Source organism: Marmota monax, unplaced genomic scaffold (assembly GCF_021218885.2).
Source record: "Marmota monax isolate L192 unplaced genomic scaffold, Marmota_monax_Labrador192_F-V1.1 WCK01_AAM20220418_F8-fsc00002, whole genome shotgun sequence".
NCBI lineage: Eukaryota > Metazoa > Chordata > Mammalia > Rodentia > Sciuridae > Marmota > Marmota monax.
In genome coordinates, this window is record NW_026693571.1 from 15,326,777 (window position 1) to 15,339,815 (window position 13,039).

Consider the following 13,039-nt stretch of genomic DNA (forward strand, 5'->3'; position numbering starts at 1 on the left):
CAAAAACAGGCAATGAATTAAGGCAGATGAAACTTGTATTACTGATAAATCTGCACTTATTACTATACAAGACATAAGGACTAAAAAATAATGGATTTCTTTTTAAATTTTAAAATACAAGAGTTATGATTAATTCTCTAAATTAAACTAATATTTTCATCCATATTCTCTACTCTGATGGTTTCTACAATCTTTAACAAATTACATCTTATATTCTTTTTTTTAAATTCTTTGTGGTAAAACAATACAATTTTGTTTCACAATTTATTTTCTAAGCAATTGGTTGATCTTCAAGGCCAGATCTACCTAAAATATAGTTTATTAATTCGCACCAGGAACACCCTCTAAAACAGCAGAGACCAAAGATATGAAGCAATTTCATCCTTATGAACATATTACTACTTTCTCCTTTTTCTCTCTTTATTTAAAAGTAAGGCATTGTACACTCATTTAAGAAACAGTACAAAGACATGTTTATGTTGCCTTAACTATTAAGTCTGTGGAAATATCACTTACACACACACACCCAAACATATACACATACACATGCATATTCAAGGACCAAACTCATTTGCAGGACTGTGCTACAACATCCAAACATTCCTGAGGCTGAATAAGAGCCTCTAGTTGTTTAAAACCTCAAATCTCCTAATATAAATGCTCCTAATGATTTACCTGCTTACCTCTATAGAAACGCCACAATTAAGCTGAGCACTTACAAGAGATGCACAGCACAAATCATAATTAATTCCCAGAAAACAGGATAAATTGTTCCAAGTGGTTTACTGGTTACCAAAAGACATTTGTCAGTTAACCCTGATCCGAAATAAATGTAAATGCAGTAGCAGACATCTACCTTGAAGTGTCCTCCAGTACTGAAATTCTATTCTTTTTTTCTCCTGCTTCTTCTAACATAACCTTATGTAATTCATAGTATAAACAGAAAGTCAATAAGCCAACCAAACAACACAATCTTCCCACTAAAAACACAACAAATTAGTGAGACATTTTGCAAAGCCATTGATTCATATACATCCATTGCTGCTCCAGGGACTCCTGTTCAGTCTGTAAACTAGAAGAGTATAATGTGAGTATTTACTCTATTTGTGACCTATCTGCATTCCAGGTATACTTCGTATTGCAGGCATCTCTAGGCTCAAAACAAAAGATCTACTAATAAATTCTGAAGAGAAAAAATATAATATTTTGAATACTTTATAAAAAATGCAAATGGCAAAGTTGCAGTACATAGCTGGAGGTAGAACATGTGTTGGGTTTGATCTCCAAACACTGCAAAGCAATAGCAACCATAACAAAAAAATTCTTATAGCAACTCAATATAATTATTTTAACATAGTGTTTAAAAATGTTAACTACTTTTCTTACTTTGCCTGAGTTCAAATTAATTGAAGGTTATGAAGTAACCACTTCCCCTAGAAGCCAGAACTTTCACCTCTGCTGAACAGGGGAATACCTCTCTCATAAATTAGGTAAAAATATGGGCTTGCTGATTGAATGGTAGCCCAAGATCCATGCTGCTGCCAATTCCTTATCTAGACCTCCTACCTACCACAATAAGCAATCTCTGAAAGTCAAGGTAGTAACTTACTTAATTAGTTATTTGGAACTCTAAAAGGGTAGTAAAAACAGCCTGCACAAACTTAGGTTTCTAAAACTGACTTCAATGTGTTTCAAGAAACAATGACAAGAAAAATGTAAAGAATATGATTACTAAATCTAAAATTCTGCCTAGTTCAGACAAATTGAGCTTTAACCAAATGCAACTCAGTCATCAAAGATGATCTTGTTTAAGAGGTACAAGTAAAAAAGGAAGTGCAAAGATCAAAGCAGTATTTACAAAGGAGAATGACTATCTCTGTATGTATACTCCAGTATTTACTAAGTTTGAAAAACAGGGGCATTTATTCAGCTCAAAGATTGCCAACTGCAGAACATAAGATAAAACTGAAAATTCAAATTAAGGATAACAGGTTGTCAAATTGCCACCAACCTTCAATAGGAAGACACTATTTTGCTTAAAAAGTCTTTCAAACAGTTCAGAAGTGGTTTACCTCTCCCAGCAAATAGTATTTTAGTTCCAGCATTAAATCTATATATGAGTCCTCCTTCATGTTCAGGTTTGTTTAGTAGTCTGCAACCTAGGAAGACATTTTATCTAAACAAGTGAGGGAGAACATTTAGGAATTTGGGGTATATGGATATGGATGAACAGTTTCAACAGATTTCATGTTTCCATCCATTATATATGTTCTTTTTATTTTAGCACTTCAATTAAATGATAAATGTAAAATGCTATAGGAAACAAAGCTCTGTATTTCCTGTCTTTCCAAGTTTATAAGCTCAAAAAAGTACTTTAAGTTTACATAAGTTTTTAAGGCATCAAACATTAAAAGAATTCATCTCTAGAAAGCACAAAGTTAAAATCAGAAAAACAACTTACTTACATTAAAGGCGTTATTTTAATCAAGTTTCCCCTATAAAGTTTTAATAAATATGATTACACAAGAATATTCAGTTGAGGAATTCTGCTAGAAAACTAATTGAGCATCTTGATCCCAAGTTTTAGTATTTACTAAAGATCATCAGTTAGTACAAGAGTCTGTTGATAACACAGCTTTTAAATGTTTTAGTAATATCACAGCCATTACTTAGTTATGAGCTTTATAACAAAAATCTAAGAGATAAATATGGTTATTTCATAAGGAGCAAAGTTAAGCTCTACTTAACAAAGTCCATAAAAATGTCTTAAATCTTGATGATTGAATCCTGTATCATTAAGTCCCATCTAAGGTACAGAATAGACCAATAAACCAGGGCCAACATCTCCATCGGTGTCTATTTTGAAATACCACTCGAAAACCTACTTAGGATATGCTTTGTTTATATCATTATTTTTCAGAGGTCATGCACAATGCAGGGTGCCACTGTCCAAGAGTTTTACATAATCAAGTATCTAAACAGTGCTTTAAGGAGGTAATTTCTTTTCTTTCTCAAATGCCAGACTTTGAAGGTTAAGTATCAAGTCCTTATTTTTTGAAAATCATCATGCAGGTCCTCTAGCAGGTGAACACTTTATGCCGCGTGTGTGCGTGTGCGTGTGCGTGTGTGTGTATGTGTAAGAGGGAGAGAGAAGTAGGGGCTTCTTTTAGAAGTAGGAAAGGAAGGAATAGGATCTCCTGTTCAATTTTGGGGAGCTGGGAAGGGCTTTCCTAGCCAAGAGGACTGACAAGCACTTCTGCTTTCATTTCATGGAACGCCCTTAGGTGAAATCTGGCTCTGCACTGCACCAACCACCTTCCCCTCTCTCCTCCGCACCGCAGCGCACCTCAGCCTTCTCGCCACCCCGCAGCAAGGGCTGGAGGTAGGGATTTAAAAAAAAAAAAAAAAAAGTTTGCAAGAGGTGCCCTCCGGCTCTTGTTCCCGCCGGTGGAGACCTAAACAGAAATGCCGGCCCGCGAGGCCGCGGCCCTTCGGCCGACCAACCCCTACGAAGTCCGGATGTGCCTTTTCCCCCTTGTCGCCAAACCCATGTGTCTCTGAACTACTGTCAACCCTGTCCCATGGTCTAGCCCAGAGGTTAGCGCTGGAATGAGGAAGTCCAAGTGCTGCTGGAGGGGGCGCGGGGCGGGTGGGCAGCGGGACTCCGGCCACACGTCCCCAGAGTGGCCCCCACTTGCCCGAGTTTGGCTTACCCTGGTGGCGGGTCCGCGCTCGGCCTCCCTGCGCCTGTGGACTCCCCTTCCGCGGCGGCGCGGGCCAGCGGGTTGGGGAAGGAAGAGCAGCGGCCAGCCGGAGCCTGAAGAGGCCCGGTGCGGGTCGGGTCGGGTCGGGTCTGGAGAACGGGCGCGCGATCTTGCCGGGCCGGGTCGGGCCGGGCCACTCAGCGCCGCGCCATGTCCGCGGCGCGGGCGGAGGGAAGCGCAGGGCGCGCGGTGGCCGGGCGGCGGCGGTGCCGCCTTCCTGGCCGCGGGGTCTCCGGCCTGGGCTGCGCGGGGCTCTCGGAGCCCGGCCGGCGGCGGCGTACAGGCCGAGGGCGGCGGCGGCGGGAGGCCGGACCGACGGGAAGGGCAGGGGAAACTGTCAGCGCGTCGCCGGGCCGCTCCGGTGGCGAAACCTCCTCTTCCTGCCCCGGCTCGCTGGTGTACTTCTCTCTCTTTCTCTCTCGCTCACTCTCTCACTTCCTGGCTGGAAATTCCCACTGACGTCGAGATAGAAGACAGACAGACGGACACAAGCGCGCACGCTGCGGGGGCGGGAGGTGGGGTCGCCGCCGGGGGTGGGGGAAGCCCGCACTTGTGGGGGCGCCTATCGCCCCCAGACCGGCCTTGTAGCCCAGCTCGCTCCCGCCCCCCGGCCGCTTCGGGGCTGGGCGAGGGCGCTCCCTAGGCGGCCTTGGATGCTGGGGTCCCCCCCCCCCAGCGGCTCCGGCTTCCCGGCCTGGCGCTCCCGAAACTCTTAGGGCTGCAGCGGGTGAGGACGCCCCCAGGAAGCGCCTGCGGGGCCGGATTGTGTAGGGAAGCGGGCGATGCGGAGGCGGTGGTTGTTGGGCTCTTAGGGTTGGGCCGCCCAGAGCCCCTAAGGGCAGGCCCCGGCAGCTGGAGGGGAAGAGGGTTCGGCAGGGATCCAAGCATGCCAGCATATAAAAATAAGTCTCATGTGTATATTCCATTTAACTGTGTCTCAGTTATACTCAGATCTCTTTACAGATTAAGCCGGAATTTCGATATCATAACTGACTTCTGCCCAGTGAAGTATGTACATCTGCTGGGACTTGGGTGATATCTTGGTTATAGGTCAGTTGTTCAGAACTTTCATTTGCAGAGCACTTTCAGGCCTTTATAATTGCTTGGAGAGAATTATAGCTAAGGGAGCGACTGATCTAGATTTACAACTCAGAAAGAAAGAAATCTTCATCTGGCGGAGGTGAGTTTTCGTTTATTTCTGGAGAATCTGCTACTAGTACTCCCAGTGATGACCATTCATTGGCATTTGAACTTCTTTATTCCACGGACATTGTGCCAGGCAGGCACAGTCTGTGGATACCACGGGGTGGGTTAGCTCCCCAAATAAGTTTTGAGCCAAAGTAGATATTTTAGAGCGTAATGAGGTCAAATGTGAATGTAATTTGGAAACATCAGGAATAGGTAGTAACTAGGCGGTGTTGCTATGATACCCAGATCGCCCATAGCATGGTTGCTCTCCTTTCAGGTCTACTTCCTATTTCCCCTTCCTTATGAGGTTATAAGAACCTTCTTGGCGGAGGTTTGGCAGAGAGAGAGAGAGAGAGAGAGAGAGAGAGAGAGAGAGAGAAAGAGAAGAGAGAGAGATCCATTTTACTGGGTATTGAGTGAGCCTCTGTGGTGAACTTGGGGCTGCCTAACAATATGTGTCCAAGCTATTTAGCTCCTGAGGCTGTACAAACACCTAGAATTCAGAGGGTTCAAACACATAAAAGGCAATGGCTTTTAGAAAGTCTGTGTTATTTTTAGAAAGTCTGCGTTACTATGGGACATTATTAGAAATTGTGCCACTACTATATTGTAGTAGATGGATGTATAATCTATATAAAATGATTTTTCTCCTGACATGAACCTTCTCCTCTTTGTGGACTAGTTGTGAGCATTCTACAAGGGCCCTTCATTCTAAGAGGGCTCTGTTGCCAAAAGATGTAGAGATAGGATTGTACAAGATAGAATCGTCACATATTTGGGGAACAAAAATTGAAGGGGATTAAATTTCAAACTCAAAATGGTCTCTGACTTGAAATTGAGGCTGGAGTGTTAAGCAGGTATATTAGTTTCCTACATCTGCAGTTAACAATTACTGCAAACTGGGTGGTGTAAAACAGCAAGAATTTATTCTGTCACAATTCTTGAGGCTATACGTCTGAAATCAAGGTGTTCTCAAGGCCATTCTCTCTCCAAAGGCTAGGAAAAAATCCTTTGCCTCTTTCTAGCTCCTGTTGGCTGGCAATCCTTGACATTCCTTGGCTCAGCTGTATCATTCCAATCTGTGCCTCCATTGCCATGTGACCATCTTCCTCATGTCTCCTTTCTCTTATTTAGAAACTACTGGTGAGATTTAGAGTTCACACTAATCCATTATGATCACCTCTTAACTTGATTTCATCTATGAAGGTCTTATTTTCAAATAAGACCATGTTCATAGATACCTGGGGTTAGGACATGAACATATATTTTGGAGGAGGTGCTACTTATTGCAGTACAGCGTTCAAAACTAAAAAAGCTCCCCATTTGCTCTTTTGGACTCCCTATTAAAACCTTCCCATTTTCCTGCTTTGTTGCCCATTTTCTGTATGCTCTCTATAAACCTGCTTTCAGGAAAGCTTCTGAAAAATTCATCCACTCTATAATGTCAGAAGGTATTTGCTATTTTCAGGCTACAAAGAAAAAAGAAGCCTAAATGCAGGATTTTAGGCACCAATATTATAGAAAAAGGTAGGTTGTGTTTGTCATTAGATCTCTGAAATCACATGAATTTCTCATGAAGCTGAGAGGTGGAAATGGTATACAGAGAGTTCTGAGATTAAGATCTATATAGTATACTCATTGACAGTGAGAAATTGTACAATGTATGAAGGTGATTCGGACATACACCTGAGTCTTGCAAACTCTTAAAAACCATGCTGATAACAGGAGTGAATTGTATTTCTGTAAAGGATACAACTTGCTACAGGTTATGAAGACAACCTCAACATGCTTAGGAATACACAGGTCTCAGGTCTTAGCTATAAGGAGTCAGGATGAATGAGAAGACTCACCAGACTTAAAATCAGACCTAAGTGGAATCCTAATTTTGTCTTGAATTATCTGTGTAACTTTTGTGGAGTAATAGCTTGTCTAAGCCTCAGTTTCTTCATTTGTTTATTAAGCCTATATCATTATGGCTTACAAGCTATATGACTTTATATAATACTTTCCATTATGTATGTTTTAAATGTATGTTTAACATGTATGTTTCCTTATGCAAATATATAATAACAACATATGTTACATTGTAATAACCCTAAGTCACAGGAGAAAAAGAATGAGAAGGCCTATATAAATGTAAACAATTAATATAAAAACTTATAAAGTAAAACAAATTGAAATTAATTTCCTCATAGTCCCAAGAGATAAATGCTTGCACTGTTGACCACTAGAACATATGTGCATCATGTTACATCTCTTCCTATTCATAGTGGAGTATTTCATGAAACCTCCATTAAAATGACCACCATATTCTATCTTGCGCTTGCATAACGGCATGTCTTATTGAAAGAGTACTCCATTAGCCTCTATAAGTGTTTCAAAAGAAAAAGAAGATATGATCTCTACTTCTAACATAAAGCTTGGAAGAATGACTACTTGTATAGTAGCCAGGACAAAAGTGATTTGTACAATAGATTTTATCACTGAGAGTGAACCCAACAAAGAAGTGCAAGAATGCTTCTTCCTCATCCAGAGAGTCCAGAATTGTATTCCCTTAATGATGAAAACATACTGAAATGGAAACATCAATAAATTGGAAAGGAGAATGTCACTAGTTTTACAGATACTACATCTCTGTCAGTTAAAAAAAATTTTTTTTGTAGTTGTAGATAGACAGGATGCCTTTATTTTATTTGTTTATTTTTATGTTGTGCTAAGGATCGAACCCAGTGCCTCACACATGCTAGGAAAGCACCCTACCACTGATCCCCAGCCCCAGTCCCTCTCTGTCAATTTAAATGAATATTTATACACTGTCATTGCTGTCTTCAAAGGATTCACAAAGCACAAAGGAGTGCATGTAATTGTACAGTAAATGCTTTCATGGAGGTATACTCAAATACATAGGGAGAGAAATCATAGTGCTAAGAGCATGGTCTGGTAGTTAAGATCTCAGGCTGTGAAATCCAGTGCTACCTTCAAACTTGAAGCCAGAGCCTGAGTGGCACCTTCACAGAAAATAATTCATTCCTGTTCTGCCCTGTGTAGCTGTGTGACCCTGAACAAGTATGATCATTCCTCTTTTTACTCACTTTGTAAAATGGGATGACGATAATGCCCAGCTCATAGTGGTAGCATAAGGGTCAAATGACATCATGTAAATGAAGCACTTACTGAGATGCAAGATTCTCAGGAAACCTCATTTATTTTGGTTCTTAATAATACTGTTGTTTCTCCAAAGAAGTTTCTGATGAAAAGGTTAGTATTTAGTGGATGTTGGAAATGGTGGATAAAATATGATATCAAAATGAACAGGAGAAAGAAAACAGATGGATAAGTGGGAGTGAGACTTACAGACATAAAGTCAGGGTTTAAAACACAGTTTATAGCGCAGTTTTATAGTACCTAAAATATATTCCATAAATAATGTCGACATGTTCAGAAAGACCCTATTCTTTCTAGTCCAGTGATGAAGCACATAGTTGGCATACAAGGAAGCCCAGAGTTAAATCCTCAGCAACAACAACAACAGCAACACACACACACACATACACACTTAGGGCCTGATGAAAACAAAGAAAATACACATTGTTTTACCAAAGATTTGACTATAAAAGCATACCCTATTTCTGGAGAGACTCAGGAAGATGAAGACAGTGTGAGAGAGCCAGGATTTGAACCTAAGTCAACTCAACATCTACATTCGGGGATCATAGATGCACTTGGTGGTGGGAGAAAAGTTGCAGTGTGTAGGAGAAGACCTGGTGTCATTTATCCTGTTCATTTCAAGAAGTGAAGAAGAAAAGGAAATAACTAATGTTTTTTTTTTTGCATTGAAGACACAAAATAATATTCTTTTTCTGCCATTTCACAATTACCCTGGAATTCACCAGTGACATAATGGAGCAGAGCAAAAACTTGTATAGAAAAATATATCCTAAGTAAATTAACTTCCCAGGCAATAGCTGATGTTTTATGTGGTCCTTATATTCTCAGTGAAAGGTGATTTGGACTCAGTCTAATATATTAGCAGTAGAAAGAGTGATCTCTGTCATTTATTGGGTATTTACTATTTGGGATACTGTTTCCATTGTATTTACATGATGTTTGGGGTAAATAATACTAGCACCTATTATAAATGTTTTTAAAAACAAAAAGTGAGTATCTGTAATTTAACACAATAAAAGTGTATTTCTCTCACATGTAACACCCACTGCATAGGCTCCTGACTGCATGGCTCACCTGGCAGCTTACCTTGGTGTCATGAGCCAGTGACTCAGATTCCCTCCACCAGCTGACAATCATCAAGTGTTGCTTCCACAGGTGCCTCAGAAAGGGAAGAGAACGCATAGGGAAAGTATGTCTTCTAACTTCATTGGACTAAAGGTGACACCATATTTGCCTTATTGGTAGAGTTAATAGGACATGTTTTCAGATTATGTATGTCATTTCATTGAAAGGAAGATTTGTCTCTGTGTTTCTAATCTTGTTGATTACAATGGTAACACTGTAACTGAGAAAGGATCTTCTCAGTTTTGATGTGTTCCGTTTCAATATATGAAACATGATAGGCTCAGTGAGATGTCCATGTGAGAATAACTAATGTTCATTTGGAAATTAGAGTCTGATGCTCAGAGATATATAGGGTTAGAAATCTAAATCAAGAGATTATTATAAAGATGTGGTTGTTGTCCTGAGCATGTTTCTAAAAGGGCCACAGAGAGTTAGGAAAGAAGACCAAGACCAGAAATTTGATAAATGACTTTATTTCTAGGGCTGATGTGAGAGACTGAGAGGGAAACTTGTCCTTGAAGATTCCCCAAATGGCTGGGCACAGTGGTACACACCTGTAATCCACACTACTCAGGAGGCTGAGGCAGGAGGATCCCAGGGTTGAAACCGGAGTGGAAAACTTGGGATGACCCTGTCTTTACATCTAAACCTTATGTGCCTTAAATCCATGAACACAAATATGAATTTTAAAGGGTATTTTGACTTCAATTTTCAATGTTAAATTTGGATACATACCACAATGTATCTTATATAGGATTCATCCTTGCGTCCCCATATTTTCAATATATATTTATAGGATTCACATTTTAATCTTCCCTGTTTCCGATCTTGTATATTTATATGTTTCTACCCATATTTTCACAAGTACTTCCTGATGAATATTCATATTTCCCCATATTAATGTGAATTATCTAACCCTAACCCTAGCTCACTACAAAATTTGATATTACCCTTTCCACATCTTTACAGCCAAACGTAATGTGACTTAAAGAAATGTAGATGAATATGAATTTTAAATGGTAAAAAAAAAATTAAAACGGCTAGAGATGTAGCTCTGTAGTAGAGTGTTGCTGTGTTCAATCCCTAGTAAGGCAAAAAACAACAGCTCCTGAGGTGCCATCCAATGCAGGAAGAAGGCTTGGAAAACCAGAGAAGAGTTTCCAGGGTGAGAGAGTGCTCAACACTATCAGATACTGCAGCCAGTTCCTAAGAGAAGTTGAAGATGAGAACCGGCAGTTGAATTTGGGAATTACAAAATCCTGAACTTGGCCTCGGGGGATGGCTGGTGAAGCTTAATGCAGAAACATGGTTCTTGCTCTGCTCATTCCTGCTCACTCTGCTTGGAAGACAAGGGGACTATATTAATTCTCAGCACTGCTAGCAGTGACTGTGATCTTACTTCTAAGAGGAATATTCAGCTCTGTGTTTCTAATCTTGTCAATTACAGTGGTAACACTGTAACTGAGAAAGGATCTGCAGTTTTATTGTGTTCCGTTTCGATATATGCAACGTGATAGGCTCAGTGCGATGTCCATGTGGCAATAACTAATATTCATTTGGAAATTAAAGTCTGACGCTCAGAGATACATAGGGTTAGAAATCTAAATTAAGAGATTATTATAAAAGTGTGGTAGTTGTTTCCACATAAAGAAGAGAGCCAAGAATCAGACTTGTAGGGAATGGGAAAAGAAGGTGGGAGTGCAAAAGAAGGACATCAAAAGTTTGGAGTGAGAAGAAAGGAGGCAGAAGTTAGTGTCATCCTTAATTTGAGTGCTGTGGTTAAAGGAAGTTTGGAAAAGAGGAAGATAGTTTAATGAATTAGTAGATTTAATAAGATAAAGACTACTGAAGAAACAAGGTATCAGAAGAAAGGAGAAGTGGAATATGTAGAGGTCATGATCGAGGTGAAGTGGAAGGGAGGTCTTCCTTGGTGGGGAATGAGAAGAGTGAGGAGGAGAATGGCTGGAATAGATAAAGCTTAGCCTAATCACCGGCTGAAATGCACCACACAAAATCCAGGAATAACTATAAGAGAGTTGTGTCAGTTGGTGAGGGTTGCCATAACAGAATTCCACAGACTAGATGGCTTAACTGCTAAAATTTTATTTTCTGGAAGTCAGAAGTCTGAGAATAAGGTGTCAGAAGAGCTGGATTCTTCAGAGGCCTCTATTCTTGGCTTGCAAATGGCCACCTTCTCCCTATGTCCATGTTCTAGTCCCTTATTAGAAGGACACAAGTCATATTAGATGAAGATCCATCCCACTGACCTCATTTTAACTCCTCTTTCAAGACCCTACGTTCAGAGCAGTTACATTGTGAGGTTCTAGGGGTTAGGACTTCAACCTATGAAGTCCGGTGATACAAAATTGAGAAAATAACAGAAATATATTTTATCAATTTGCACAAAGATACAAAAACTAGAGAACCCATTCATTCCAGTTGCCTGGGATTGTCTTGGTTTTAGCACATAGGGTCCCGCATCCAAGAGCCCTTCAGTTCCCCAATAAACCATAGTGATTGATCATGCTATATGAAACCAATGAAATTGTTTCAAGTGAAATCAGCATAGCTAGTGGGCATCCCATTGAGACAATTGCCAGTTAATGTGTTTTTTGGAGGGGTCTTCTGAAAGATTTTATATCTGGCTGTCAAGTATATTTTAAAGTCATGTTCTGATGCTTATACATATCCTTTTAAAATTTTTTTTAGTTGTTGATATACCTTTATTTTATTAATTTATATGAGATGCTGATAATTGAACCCAGTGCCTCACACATGCCAGGCAAGTGCACTACCCCTGAGCTACAGCCCCAGTGCCTACATATCTTTTTAATAGGATAAAATTACCTTTCCATGCATATATCTCCTGACCAGACTTTATAGAAATCTGAAACAACTCTTTGTAATAATATCAGTTATTATGGATCTCTGTTGTTATAATGGCTGCAAGACTTTTAAGGAGAACATTGTCAGGGCTTGTTAAAGTAAAAATTCATGCAGTGCTGCTTTTCTGTTCGTTATTTTGCAGCTTCAACTATTTTAAAAAACTTCAGATCCCAGGGTGTTTTAAAAGTACACTCATTGCTTGTAAAGGAATTAACACACAGTCTTCACAGCTAACTCTGTGTGTGCAAATAAGTGTATGTGTACACACATGTGCATGTGTGCTTGGGAAAACATTTCTTTTAAAAAGAATTTTTTTGTTCTAATTAGTTATACGTGATAGTAGAATGCATTTTGACACATCATACATAAATGGAGTATAACTTCTCATTGGTCTGGTTGTACATGATGTAGAGTTACATAGGTTATATAACCATAAATACACATAGGGTAATAATGTCCAATTCATTCTACTATTATTCCTACCCCCATTCCTCCTCCCCTCCCTTCACTCCCCTCTGTCTAGTTCAAAATACCTGTATCCCCCTGCCATTGTGAATTAGCATCTGCATATCAAAGAAAACATTCAGCCATTGGGTCTTTGGGATTAGCTTATTTCACTTAGTACAATATCCTCTAGTTCCACTCATTTATCGACAAATACCATAATTTCATTCTTCTTTAAGGATGAGTAATATTCCATTGTGTATATATACCACAGTTTCTTTATCCATTTATCTGTTGAAGGGCACCTAGGTTGGTTTCATAGCTCAGCTGTTGTGAATTGAGCTGCTATAAGTATTGATGTGGCTGTGTCACTGTAGTATACTGTTTTTAAGTTCTTTGAGTATAAACCTAGGAGTGGGATGACTGGGGATCATATGGTGGTTCCATTCCAAGCTTCCTTAGGT

The 13,039-nt window shown here is 40.0% G+C and overlaps 1 protein-coding gene and 2 long non-coding RNA genes across 4 annotated transcripts in view; 2 read left to right on the top strand and 1 right to left on the bottom strand.

Annotated features, from left to right (window-relative positions):
* Nfkb1 (nuclear factor kappa B subunit 1) overlaps nt 1-4,103 on the bottom strand; it is a 126,271-nt gene extending 122,168 nt beyond the window's left edge. For both annotated transcript variants that reach the window (XM_046458762.2, XM_046458761.2), the window contains exon 1: nt 3,714-4,103. The gene's annotated coding sequence lies outside the window, so the exon portion shown is untranslated. The remainder of the gene's footprint in view (nt 1-3,713) is intronic.
* LOC124102469 (uncharacterized) overlaps nt 3,150-13,039 on the top strand; it is a 92,940-nt gene continuing 83,050 nt past the window's right edge. Inside the window, exon 1 of the long non-coding RNA XR_009228149.1 lies at nt 3,150-3,382. This is a non-coding gene — a long non-coding RNA (uncharacterized LOC124102469). The remainder of the gene's footprint in view (nt 3,383-13,039) is intronic.
* Nucleotides 4,311-13,039, top strand: part of LOC124102470 (uncharacterized) — a 36,652-nt gene continuing 27,923 nt past the window's right edge. Inside the window, exon 1 of the long non-coding RNA XR_006854883.2 lies at nt 4,311-4,944. This is a non-coding gene — a long non-coding RNA (uncharacterized LOC124102470). The remainder of the gene's footprint in view (nt 4,945-13,039) is intronic.